Source organism: Aquarana catesbeiana, linkage group LG03, assembly GCF_042186555.1.
Source record: "Aquarana catesbeiana isolate 2022-GZ linkage group LG03, ASM4218655v1, whole genome shotgun sequence".
NCBI lineage: Eukaryota > Metazoa > Chordata > Amphibia > Anura > Ranidae > Aquarana > Aquarana catesbeiana.
This window is the reverse complement of record NC_133326.1, coordinates 152,228,364-152,242,772: the sequence shown is the minus strand read 5'-3', so window position 1 is coordinate 152,242,772 and position 14,409 is coordinate 152,228,364. Positions and strand designations below refer to the sequence as shown.

The following is a 14,409-nucleotide window of genomic DNA, read 5'->3' as shown; positions in this document are numbered from 1 at the left end:
TGCCTCTTACTAAATACCTTGGAATGTCTGCTTTCCAAAAAGGGGTAATTTGGGGGGTATTTGTACTTTCCTGTTGGGGCCTCAAGAAATGAGATAGGCCTTCAGTACATCAGGTGTGATCAGATGTGATCATTTTTCAATGATTTGCACCATAGCTTGTAGACTCTATAACTTTCACAGAGACCAAATAATATACACTAATTTGGGTTATTTTTACTTAAGATATGTAGCAGTATACATTTTGCCCCAAATTTATGAAGAAAAATTACTTATTTGCAAAATTTTACAATAGAACCTAAAAAAAAAGTGTTTTTTTTTTAAATTTCTCTCTTTTTTCACTTATATTGCAAAAAATAAAAAAACAGCGGTGATTAAATACCACCAAAAGAAAGCCATGTTTGTGAGAAAAAAAAATGATAAAAATTTGGTTTAGGTACAGTGTAGCATGTCTGAGTAATTGTCATTCAAAGTGTGAGAGCGCTGAAAGCTAAAAATTGGTCTGGGAAGGAAGGGTGTATAAAAGCCCTGTATTGAATTGGTTAAAGTCCGAATGTTGGCTACTTAGGTAGTATTTTCCTTTTGTCCCTATATGCTTTGGATGTGGCATTGGTAGTGCTTCTCTCCCCTATTTTATCTTTGCCAAGGATCTAAAATCTCCCCATTTTTCCCATATTTTTAAATTTTGGGTGTTCATTTTCTCCTCAATCATTATCATTGTATCTATTTGCTGTATTTCACTCATCTCACAAATCCATTCTGCTTTGTGGGGCTGTTAGTTTGTCTCCACTTTTGGGCTATTATTGTTTTGGCTGCTGTTATCATATGGTGTAGGATATTTGTCTTAATTGTCGTTCTAGCTTCCGGAATAATTTTCAATATAGAGATTTTTACACTTGATTGTGTCTCGTGGCCTGATATCTTCCGATAAATTTTGAAAATACCATCCCAGAACTCCTTCACCATAGAACAGTTGTGCCATATATATGTCATAGTCCCCCTTTCTTTAAGGCATCTCCAGCATATTTCTGAATTCCCTCCATTTATTTTGTGTAGCTCCACTGGGGTCCTATACCATCTCATAATAATTTTGTAATTCCTTTCTTGATTTCTTATCGCTATTGATGTTTTATGTGCCAAGGAAAATGCTCTATCCCATTCTACCAATGTAATCAAGCTTCCCATTTCCCTTTCCCATTTTTTCATATACATTAGTTCATTTAGCATTTCCATAGGAAGTAGGAGCTTATATATAATTGATAGATTATGAGTTGGTCTTTGTTCCTTTATTAATAATTGTTCAAAAATTGTTAGTTATCTCTCAACTAAGGGAAGCTGTATTTTAGTCCTAATATATGTATCCAGCTGTTGATATTGCATCCATTTATGTTTATACTCAGCTCCTAGTTCTGACAATTGTGAAAGCTTACCGTCCACTAAAATCTGAACTATCCTTACATTTTCATTTCTTTTCCATCCAAGGAAGTTCTTAGTCTCTAAGGCAGGAGGGAATTCTGGATTCGAAAACAATGGAGTCATTGGTCCCATCAATGTGGATAAATCTGCCCTACTTGAAATTTTATCCCATATCTTTAGAGTAGATACTGTAAATAGAGTTAAATCTTTTTTCTCCGGTGTATATTGGGGTTTAACCCACGGAAGAGATTTAAGTTGCAACCCAACAATATCTTCTTCCAACCTAACCGATTGTTTATGTTTATGCTCCATATTATGATACCAATCTATAATCCCGTTTATTGATGTAGCTTGTATTTTGTAAAATCAGGTAGAGCGAGGCCTCCATTCTTCTTTGTTGTCCTGATTAATACATCCCTTCTTATTTGTGGAGTCTTATACGCCCAAATAAAACTTCCAATAGCCTTACATAGCTGCGTCATTAAATTATTTGAGGGTATCAGAGGTATAGCTTGGAACAAGTACAGTAATTTTGGTAATATATCCATTTTCACTGTATTATTCTCCCCATCCATGAACCAGTTTATCATAGTTTGGGAGTAATTTTAGAACCTTATGTATCATTGGGGAGTAATTCAATTCCTGTAATTTAGTCATATCAGTTGGGATACATATCCCAAGATATTTCATTGCCACTTTTTGCCATTTAAACGGGAAATTTTTCTGAATAAGTCCCTGATCTTTATTTGGCAGTGATATGTTTAGCATTTCTGACTTATCATAATTGACTTTAAAATTACTTAAAACTCCCAAATCTTTTAAATTCCTTCACAAGGTTTGGTATAGTTATTATTGGGTTGGTAACATAAATTAATAAATCATCCACATATACTGACATTTTGTAATCCTTTCCTTTAAGTCTAATGCCGCGTACACACGGTCGGACTTTTCGTCTACAAAAGTCCAACGGACGCCGACGGACTAAAGCTGGCTGGTAATCCGATCGTGTGTGGGCTTCTCCGGACTTTCAGCAGACTTTTTCAGCCTCAAATCCGACGGACTTTAGATTTGAAACATGCTTCAAATCTTTACGTCGTAACTACGACGGACCCCGAAATCCGCTCGTCTGTGTGCTAGTCCGACGGACAAAAACCCATGCTAGGGCAGCTATTGGCTACTGGCTATGAACTTCCTTATTTTAGTCCGGTGTACGTCATCACGTACGAATCCGTCGGACTTTTGTGTGGTCGTGTGTAGGCAAGTCCGTTCGTTAGAAAGTCTGCTGCAAGTCCGCCGAAAGTCCGCAGGAAGTCTGTCGGACAGGCTGTCGGACTTTTGTAGACGAAAAGTCCGATCGTGTGTACGCGGCATTATCCCTTGAATATCCCCAATATTTTGGATAGCTGTTGTCAAATGCTCCATAACTATAGTATACAGCAGTAGCGATAAAGGGCATCCCTGTCGGGTACCATTTGATATTTTAAGGTAGTCTGAAAGTATCCCATTTGTTCTTATTTTAGCTCTAGGATTAGAATACAATGCCATTATCCTATGTAGCATCTTAGGTCCTATCCCCAGTTGGATTAAGGCTTCTCTCAAAAATCTCTATTCCACCCGGTCAAATGCCTTCTCAGCATTGACCGATAGAAGACATGCTGGATTGGCTATCTTTTGTATTATCCTTTACCTCCCTGTCCATAGTGAAGCCAGTTTGATCTAAATTAATATGTGCAGGTAGAATAGTTGTTAATCTATTTGCAAGAATCTTAGAATATAAATGTAAGTCTACATTCGTAAGGGAAATTGGTCGGAAATTACCACATATCGTATGATCCTTTTCTGGTTTAGGAATCAATACAATATGGGCTTCCATGCTCTGGGGTGTAAACAATTGAATATCAGATATGGAGTTAAATGTCTTTCTTAAAAATAATAAAATCTTGTAGTATATCCGTCTGGGCCCGGGCTTTTGCCGAGTGCCAAGGCGGATATAGCTTGCTGTACTTCTTCTACTGAGATATACTTTTCTAGATCTTCCATTGTTTCTTTAGACAGATTAGGTAATACTGTTTCTCTCATATATTGGCGTATTTCCTCTAAATTATCTTTCTCACCTTCACTTTCTTGTTGCTTCGGTAGATTGTAAAGCTTAGTATGCATGAAATGTTTTGGCAACTTCGCCAGGATCATATGTTATTTCCCCGACATCTTTTGAATTTTGATTATAGGGATCAAAGGTTTCTGTTGTTTTAAATTTCTTGCTAATAATTTCCCTGGTTTGTTCCCATGCTGATAGACTAAGGTTCTATTTCTATCCCTTATCCGCAGGGATTGTTCATCCAACAGTGTTTGTAGTTCATTTATTTTATCATTTAATCTTATTCCATCCAATGGGTTAAGGTTCTGTTTATGGACACTTTCCAATACAGAAATCTCTCCCATCAATGACATCATTTTAGATTGTATCTCTTTTTTCAATCTAGCTCCATGTTTAATGAACAATTACCTCAATACATATTTCAATGTTTCCCATTGTATAGGGATTGATGTATTATCTATTTCATGGGTTTGCAGGAGCTCTTTTATTGTCTGCCGAACATCCTTTTCACATCATCATCTTTAAGGAGGTTATCATTTAATCTCCAAGACCCTTTAAGTTTCTTGTGTTGGGTCACCACCAGTTTCAAAAATATTGGATCTGACCACAGAAAATTGCCTATATCGGACAAAGGTGTCATCATTAATCCTATTTGACTAACTAGGAAATAATCTATTCTGTGATATGTATTATGTAAATTCGAATAATATGAATAATTTTTGTCTGTCTGGTGTTGGACCCTCCATATGCCTATAATTTGATGTTCCTCTAATAATTGTTTAAATTCCTTTAGTTGACCACTATTCCTATGTATTTTATTCAATGTTGTATCCAGTTTTGAATCCATTACAAAATTAAAGTCTCCTCCAATTATAACCACTCCCTCTGTTTTTTCCATTTCCTCCGATAGAAATTGTATTCCCATGTTAATCTGATCATAATTTGGGAGGTAGAGATTAATAATTGTATATATTTTCCAATATATCAAAATTTTCAAGATTATAGATCTACCATCTCCTCCTTTCCAAATTTGTAAGATTTGATGGGGTAAAGTCCTATGGATTGCAATGGAAACACCTTGTGATTTAGAATATGGAAATGCATCATGAATCCATGTTGGATAATCTTTATGTTGTATATTGGGACTGTGATCCTTCCGAAAATGTGTTTCTTGAAGCAGTATGAATTCAATTTTTTGTTTGTGAAATGAGTTTAGAACTTGTGCTCATTTATTGGGAGAGTTAAGACCTCTAGCATTAAAGGAACTAGCATTAAAGGAACCTAATTTTACCATACCCACCCCTCAGTCAACAAACACACAAAAAAAAAAAAAAAAAAAAAAAAAAAAAAGAAAACCCCCGTATAAATCTCACATTAACCTCTATCTGACTTCTTTAGTCTATCTTACTATAGTAAGGTCCCTACTAGAAGGGGGGGTTAGGGGTCACTACCATCAGATCTACCACACAACATTGTCGAGCTAGCCACAATAATACATTATATACTTTGACACACTGAGAGAGGCTTTTAAGCCCCTTTTTCCTTTCACTTATTTTTCCTTTATTTTATAGATCCCTCATTTAAAAAACACTGATGCTGAATCTCCGTCCATTTCAGCCCCTAGGCCCATTATAGATCCAGGCTCCCAAAATTAAAAATGGGAAAAACGGAAAAAAGAGTGGGCGGGGAGGGGGTGGGGGAAAGGAGAGGGAGAAAAAAAAAGAAGAACCCCCCCTCACACCTCCCACTCCCCATTGTTAAAAATACATATATCATGTGTTCAATTACTTAGGGAGAAAGGGGGGAACTTCCCAATACTATTAGCTTATCCCATCTGTTCTGTATCCTCCCTTCCCTAAATCTAAATAGTGTGTTTGTAGGTGTAAACATATCACATGGCCGAGGGGTTGAGCGGAGACACCAGTCTTCTCCTCTGCTTCCGAAGCTTCCAGGTACGCTGAGAGCTCCGAGAGCTTCCGAAGTTGTCCACCACACAGCCGAACAGAGATACCAGTCTCCTCCCCCTCCGCTCCGGGGCCGTGAGACACGCCAAGGTCCTCCGATCACAGAGCCATGCACGGGGCACAGACCACCCTCCGAGCCTCGGCTCCCCTCTACTTCACAGCGGCAACGCTCCAGGAGTCCACAATCCACACAGGAGAACGCAGGAGAACAACACACCATGGGAGCAAACACAGAAGCTTGCACCGATTAGGTAAACAGGGACCACATCAGGGAAAGATATGGTATTTCTTAATTGCCATTCAGGAGCCGTTCAGGGGTTTTTCTTCGATAATCTGCTCACGACCATACTCAGTGATCTAGCTCTGCATGTGCATGCTGTGGCTTCACCAACTCAGTGTGCGGCCATCTTGGCTGGCAGCTCCACCCCCGCTCCTCCTCATTGTGAATGGCAGCTGCTTGTGATGCATGGTGCTTTAGCCAGATAATGATCTTTTGAACGTACTTCTTTTAGAAAAAGGATACAGTTTTCCAAGCAAGTTTCGCATTATGGCTTTAAAACTGATTAGCCCCCTGGTAGAGTTTTGACAATTGTCTGTTTGAATTGTATGTCTTAGGAGGGTATATATGGAGTAAGGAGCACTATACATTTATAAATAAATTTTGTATGATAATTAGAATGCATGTGGATACTCCTTGCATTCCTTTCTTGTTTTTGGATTAGGTTGTTAAACTTTTTATGATGCCGTTTCTAGAAGCCCCAACTAGAAATAATGTTCTGCTGAACCTGTTAATCACTGTGAAGCTAATTACTAACGTTCATATAAAAAGAAAATCTGGGTATTCATGACCATAACATGATTTAATTTCATTTAATTTGCAAAGAACAAGCACATACTAGAAACTATTTAAAGAGAGCAAATTTTCCATGGACAATAAGTTTAAAAGGCTTAAAGAGTAATTCCAATTTTGTTGAAAAAAAAAAAAAAAAAATTGATCCCCTCTGGATGATCGAAGTGCATTGCAGATATTTTAACAAACTATGTTGCACAGTCCTACCCTTTTCTGCTCTGAAGAAAAAGCTGTTTATTCTACTATGTTCTAATTCTGAATGGGAGTGACTGCTTCATTGTAATCAGCTGGTGCACTCTGTGTTCTGATGAGAAAAGCTGCAGGGCCTGCATTCCTTTGTAAGTATTACAACCCTTGTGGAATATTTCACCAAAACTAAAATTTATATTGCAGAGGATGCCTAAAATTTGATTTGTATCTTAGTGCAAACTTCTGTTAAAATCAGTGTGCCAATCACATAAAGAAATTACATTTCTGGGGGTGTTCTGTATACCAACAATGTACAGAATGCCTCCATGTTGCCATATTTCACTGAACTTTACAGATAATTACAGCAGAGTGAAAAATCAAAGTAATTTTAATAACATTAATTTACATTATGACTTGTGCAGCAATTGTATATACAGTACCATATTATTATTATTTATTTATTTATTTTTGCTATATTTTTTCACATAACAGGAGTTACCCTTTAAGGTAAAATGTATGTGGCTCACATCTAATGTTAAAAAAGCCATAAAAAAATAAGAAATGGACAAAAATATAAAAAAAGAAGGAACATTTTAATCATTTGAAAGTTACAAGGAATAAAACAAAAGTTGATGTTAAAGAATATAACAAAAAAATTGATGTTAAAAGAAAACCTTGTCTAGCCTTGCAAAAATTCCAAATGAACAACAGGTTGCGAAAGAGTAAACAAATTCCAAAAATTAATAGTAGAAAGATCAGGTTTTCTAGTTGAAACATAAACCGGCATATGTGTACTCTGGATTGTTTTGTCTTACAGTGGGAGTAAAAACAAAAAAATGTAAATAAAAATCAGGTCTGCGCATGTAGGCTTCTTAGAAGATAACTCAAAGTTGGTGATTTGGGGATATAGTGAAGGTAAATCTATTGTTGGGGAATTTGGAACTTGACTTCAGTCAGGCTACAACCTGGTGGTCATGGCTTTTTTCCCTTCAGCTACTCCAACCTTGTAGAGAGTTGATTACCAAGAATATGTGGACACGTGAAAGGTATAATTTGTTATGTGGGAACAAGCAAGAGTGACTCTGGGTTAACTTGCCCCAAGTGAGCTGATAATAGCTACATATTAAGACTGTCTTCTGGAAATTCTCTAGAGTTTAGGTGATTATAGAATGTTAAATAAGTGGGTTGGCTGGTTTTAATGAGGGCTATGTCATATGTTTAATAGATCTTTTTCGTGTAAATGTTCAAAATGGCATGACTATATCTAGAAATGTAAACAATTTAGCACTTTCTTCTTTGTTGTTAAGGTGCCATGTGACAGTGGTCTGAATTATTCTATAACACTTTTTAACTGCTTGCCGACCAGCCGCTGCCATTTTGCTGCGACAGGTCGGCACAATCCCACGCACAGTCGTAGCTATACGTCGGCTTGCGGGATCAGGATAGCAGGCACGTGCCCGTTGCACAGCGGGGGTGCCAATGGTGGCGATGACCGCCGGGCCACGAGCGATCGCCAGCACCAGAGGCAGAACAGGGAAGTGTGTGTAAACACACAAATCCCTGTTCTGTTCTTAGAGGCGTACAAAATATATTTATTATTAAAAACAATAACCACTCACATAAAGGACTGAAGTGTAGATTTCAGGTACATCTCATGCACGAGAAGGAGCGGAGGACTACTGGTGGCAACAAGTCCAGATGCACTAACATCACCTCTCATGAGCTGAAGATGAGCTGCAGTAAGCCAATATTGTAGTCCAATAGCACACCAAGTACAGGGAAGCAGAGGAGCCGTCAAGGGTGGTGTGGGTTCCAGAGGAAGGAAGGTGAGGGCGTCCAAGCTGGTCCTCACATGTGTAGCGGTATATCCCAGGCTCTCGTCTGGCATCCGTGGTGGAAGTAAAGCAGGGCCATGTGATTGGAGCCAGAACGAGGCTTGGATCGCAAAACACAGTGGCGCCGAGCTGTGACGTCACTCCTGTGCGACGCGTTTCCGAGATAGCTCGCTCTCAGCTCATGAGAGGTGATGTTAGTGCATCTGGACTTGTTGCCACCAGTAGTCCTCCGCTCCTTCTCGTGCATGAGATGTACCTGAAATCTACACTTCAGTCCTACATGTGAGTGTTTATTGTTTTTAATAATAAATATATTTTGATACATACTCAGTGGTGCCCCTTTTCCTTGTTTTTCTCTAGTACATTGGACCTGGCTTTTGGTTCTTTCTGACGGCTGCCTTGAATGACTCTTTGCTCCACCCATATATATGCCATATATATGTTTGTATGGATCCTGCCCCTGTGTACATAGGCAATGTTATATGAGGTATTTTGTATTGCGCCTTCTTTTACTTGTATTACTGTTCTTAGAGACGTGACAGATCATGTGTTCCTATTAGCTAGGAGACACAATCCGTCACTTCCTCTAGTCAGTCCCCTCTCCCTTCAGTTAGAAACAGGTAGCAGGGAACACAGTTAAGCCCTTGATCGCCCCCTATTGTCAACCCCTTCCCTGCCAGTGACATATTTACAGTAATCAGTGCATTTTTATAGCACTGATCGCTGTATAAATGCCAATGGTCCCAAAAATGTGTCAAAAGTGTCCAATGTGTCCGCCTTAATGTCGCAGTTCCGATAAAAATCACATATTTTTGTAGAAGAATATATATTGGCCTAAACTGAAAAAAAAATGAGCTTTTTTTTTAAAAAATGGGGATATTTATTATAGCAAAAAGTACAAAATATAGTGTATTTTCAAAATTGTCGCTCTTTTTTTGTTTGTTGCGCAAAAAATTAAAACCGCAGAGGCGATCAAATACCACCAAAAGAAAGCTCTATTTGTGGGAAAAATAGGATTTTATAACAGCTTACCTGTAAAATCCTTTTCTTGGAGTACATCACGGGACACAGAGCCACAGTAATAACTGTATGGGTTATATGGCACCTTTAGGTGGTGGACACTGGCACACCCTAACCAGGAAGTTTGGTTCCCCATATAACCCCTCCCCTTACTGGGAGTACCTCAGTTTTGTAGCAAAGCAATACATGTGTAACCAGAAAGTTGTCTCTGTGTCCCGTGATGTACTCCAAAAAAAGGATTTTACAGGTAAGCTGTTATAAAAATCCTATTTTCTTTATCGTACATCACGGGACACAGAGCCACAGTAATAACTGTATGGGATGTCCCAGAGCAATGCCACCTGAGGAGAGGGGACACAAACAAAAGTAGAGTGCAATCATACCAGAGGACCTATACTGCTGCCTGCAGCACACTGCACCCAAAGGCGGTATCCTCATGCCTTCTTACATCCACCTGATTCACAGAATCTGGAGAATGTGTGGACTGAAGACCAAGTTAAGGCTTTGCAGATTTGAGCCATGGAGGCTTGGTGATGCACTGCCCATGAAGCACTAACAGCCCTGGTGGAGTGCGCTTTGACCTGAAAAGGTGGAAGCACAAAGCTGCTGGCAGCTCAGTTAATTCCTGGGCCTGCTGTTCAGGGAGCACCTGTTTCAAGTGGATCTCAAGGATTGACATACCCCAATTGCCGCCACTGCAGCTTGAGCCACTGAACCTGCCAGGGAGAAAATGTTTTTTTAACAGGAATTCCAATTTTTTATCAGTTGGATTCTGAAGCATTTGCGCATTGTCAACCGGACAAGTCAAACTTTTATTCACAGAGGATATAGCAGAGTCAATTGATGGTATACTCCACATCTTAGTGAATTTTTCCTCCATAGGATAAAGTGTTGAAAACTTCTTAGGAGGAAAAACGTGCTTATCTGGGTGATTCCACTCAAAATACATAAGCTTTTATGGCATTAGTGAACCCAAACAGGAGGTGGGCTCTTCAGCAGACTCCGTTAAGGGTAGATTAAATGTGGCATGGATCATTTCAGTAAGAGAATGCACCAGCAACTTCTCAGCATGTGAAGCTGAAGAAGATCCTTCCGCACTTGATTCCTCAGAAGAGGAATCCTCAGCCTGTTCACGGTCCCCTGAGGGGGATTCATCTTCCCCCTCCCACAGTTCCTCTGTTTGGGGATCCTGGGTGGTAGAAGGGGACCTAATGCGTTTTCTTCCACTCTGTGAAGACGTGATTAAGGCCACTAATCTTTCCTCTAAGCCACTCATAGCTGAGGAGAAAACCTGTTCAGTTATATAGACAGGGGCTGAAGTGTTGGAAGCAATTGAAGCCCCTGATGACTCACTCTGACCAGCCTCCTTAGTACGGGACGGTGTTGCAGAGGGAGGGTCCTTAGGACCTGAGGGTGACCCCTTTGTGTTCTTGGTCTTTGCGGCATTTGAACCACCGCCTCTGGTCATAGTGCCGAGCACAACGCAGAGGTACCACCAAAAAAATGCACCCACTGCTGAGCAATAGTCCAGCAACTGCCACTGCTATTAAGCTCAGCCTGATGCTTAAAGTAAATGTGCCTGAGAATGCCTGTGTCACCCACTCACATGCCACCTGTCCGCTCTGTGTCCCTCCTAGCTGTATGCACCTGAAAAAAGGTGCATTTTATAGCTATACAGCCCGCGTTGTGGACACTAATTTGCGCCAACGCCGCTAAGCCCCGCCCCCTTCCTCCGACCATCCATCACGCTCCCCCTCATCTATTTTAAAATAGAATGTTTTCCCGCAAGAGCGGGCTCCGATCCTGCCGATCCGATCTGGAGGAGAGGAGGAGAGCTGCCGATGGGAACCGCGGTAATGGTGGCGGGAGCGGCACGGCACACTGCCATCTGATGCCATGCTCCTACTGCCTGGAGGAAGCTATCCGGGTGGGGGGACATTCCTAGGAGGAGAAAAACCTCCTTTTCCCACAACTTTACCTAGAGCCTGGGCCGGAGGAAGCGTGCACAGAGACGAGACTGACAAGCATGGAAAAATATGTTCTCTTGACAGCCCCCGGTGGTGACTATAGGCATAGCAACATTTGCTTTAAAGGAGAAAACCCACAAGAATTAGAAAAATTCCTTAGGGTTCTGTGGTAACAGACCCAATCTTCACCTCTCATGGTGGACTCCGCTTAGAAAACCTTCAGGGACTGGGACCCCCCCTTTTTTAATCGGGGGATCCACAGCCCTGGGCCCGTAAAAAGCACCCCACCAGGAATATGGCTGTAAAAAACAAATACTGGATCCTGGGGTCCAGCTCTCTAAAAAGAGAAGCGTTATAGGCAAAACCTTGTTTCTTCGGACACGAGGCCCAGGTACCATTCAATTCAGACTGGAAGAGACACTTTGAATGGATCCGGTTGCATGGCTTGCCCCAGTAAGGAATATTCCAGTGGAGCTCAGCACAGCACATCTTTACTTGTGACCAACACCTAAGACACTGGCGAAAAAACTGAGGCACTCCCGGTAAGGGGTGGGGTTATATGGGGAATTGAACTTCCTGTTTAGGGTGTGCCAGTGTCCATCACCTAAAGGTGCCAAGTTACCCATACAGTTATTACTGTGGCTTTGTGTCCTGTGATGTACGATAAAGAAAAAAGGACGTCAATTTGTTTGGGTATAGCGTTGCATGACCGCGCAATTGTCAGTTAAAGCGACGCAGTGCCGAATCGCAAAAAATGGCCCGGTCATTCAGCAGCCAAATCTTCCGGGGGTAAAGTGGTTAAATACCTTCATCAGCTTGGTGTATGCAAAGGAAAATGGAGGGGCTCGGGTCCATAATGGGGATAGTACTGCCACAGTCTCAATTGAACCACAATGGCTCAAAAAATTCATAGAAATAGCAGATAAACTAAGGGTTAATAAAGCACCTGATGGCTTACAACCATTTATCCTCAAAGATATGAGCTCTGCTATTTTGAAGCCATTAATTCCAATTTTTAGAGACTCTTTAAAAACTGGCTTGGTACTGATGGATTGGTCCAAGGCCAAAGTTGTGCCTATATTTGAAAAGGAATCAAGTCTTTACTAAGGAGAGAGAGAGGGAGAAAGCGAGAGAGAGAGAGAGAGAGGGAGAAAGCGAGAGCGAGAAAGCGAAAGAGAGAGGGAGAGATCGAGAGAGAAAACATATTCTTGCCCCTGTAAAAAGCATTAGTACAATTGTGAGCATCAGCTTACAAAAAGAATGTTGGGGAACTGGGGACAGTTACAACTGACTAAACTTTAAATATATCTAAACTAATAAGAGGTAATAAAGATTTTCTTAAACTAGTGTTTTATCATCATGTATAACTACATAAATGGTTCATATAGTGAACTTGGTACAAAGTTATTCACTTAGAGGGGGCGCTCATTCTGGAGGAAAAATAGTTTTTAACCTCCGCATATGGAAAGGCTTCTTCACAGTAAGCACTGTGAAAATAGGGAATAGACTCCCTCAGCAACTAATTCTAACTATCTCAGTTTATTGTTTTAAAAAATATGGATAAATTTCTAAATGCACATAATATAACTGTCTATTAACATTTAATAACTCTAGAGATTGTTGATCCAGGAAATATCCAACTGCCTTAGAGGATCAAGAACAATTCGATACCGTTGGAGCAAAACGGACCTTGCTTTAGAAGGGTTTTTTTGTCTTCCTCTGGATTCAATTTATTTATTTATGTTTATGGAGGTTTTCAATTTATTTATTTACATTTTTTCCCCATGGTTGAACTTGATGGACTTGTGTCTTTTTTTAACCTAATTATGCAACTATGCTTTTCTATGGTCCTATGTGTTAGGCCATGCTCATACATTTGCCAACTGGTGCAAGTTTAACGGCTCATGCAGATTTTGAATTGCTGATCATCCTAATTCAGTTTGATTTGCTCTATTCAAAATATTATTCATTATGTTGATCTGTCTCATTGTGAGACACTAATGCCCCGTACACACGGTCGGATTTTCCGATGGAAAATGTGTGATAGGACCTTGTGGACGGAAATTCTGACCGTGTGTAGGCTCCATCACACATTTTCCATCGGATTTTCCGACACACAAAGTTTGAGAGCAGGATATAAAATTTTCCGACAACAAAATCCGTTGTCGGAAATTCCGATCGTGTGTACACAAATCCGACGGACAAAGTGCCACGCATGCTCAGAATAAATAATGAGATGAAAGCTATTGGCCACTGCCCCGTTTATAGTTCCGACGTACGTGTTTTACGTCACCACGTTTAGAAAGATCGGATTTTCCGACAACTTTGTGTGACCGTGTGTATGCAAGACAAGTTTGAACCAACATCCGTCGGAAAAAATCCTAGGATTTTGCTGTCGGAATGTCCGAACAAAGTCCGACCGTGTGTACGGGGCATCAGTGCTACTGCATCAGTTGTACTTTCCTCTGAAAAACACACTACTATGTTTTGACAGGTGCTGGTTTGCCTAGTAAGTATAAAAGATGGTTTAATACCCTGTTGTGGTTGGCAAAGGGTGCTGCTCTATATATTAGCACTGGCAACCATGTAACTCAGCATTTTGATTCAGCATAGTATTTTGTAATAGCATTAGTATTTTAGATACCATGTTAATAGTTTATCTTTTACCTTCAGCCTAAGGACCGAGTGCTGATGATTGGGGGGTGCATTTTTTATGTGGTGCAGGCTTGGAAAGTTGATAATTTTCAATTAAAAGTACAGTTTGCTGATATGTTGCCAAGGACATAATAGACAATATTGTGTCTTAGACAACATGGAGGTGGACATCACTTTTGCTTGAAAACTGTCACCTGTTAAGGCCTGCACTCAAACAGACCTACGGTTGTCAGTTCACCTGCCACACTGCAAAAACCCAGGATGTGAGAGTGCAGGTGGAGAAAACACTTGCTCGCCTTTCCTGGGATCCTTTTTAAAAAGTGCCAATATCTATGCCAAAATATAAGCTATTATAAATATTAGGTCAAAGTTTACAACATATATATGCTTCAGAATGCCAACTCCACCCAAACTGATA

General features: G+C 40.2%; 2 protein-coding genes across 2 annotated transcripts in view; one reads left to right on the top strand and one right to left on the bottom strand.

Annotated features, from left to right (window-relative positions):
- Positions 1–14,409, bottom strand: part of LRGUK (leucine rich repeats and guanylate kinase domain containing) — a 183,899-nt gene that overhangs the window by 39,065 nt on the left and 130,425 nt on the right. The window lies entirely within an intron of this gene.
- Positions 1–14,409, top strand: part of SLC35B4 (solute carrier family 35 member B4) — a 247,653-nt gene that overhangs the window by 109,076 nt on the left and 124,168 nt on the right. The gene's annotated exons all lie outside the window — the stretch shown is intronic.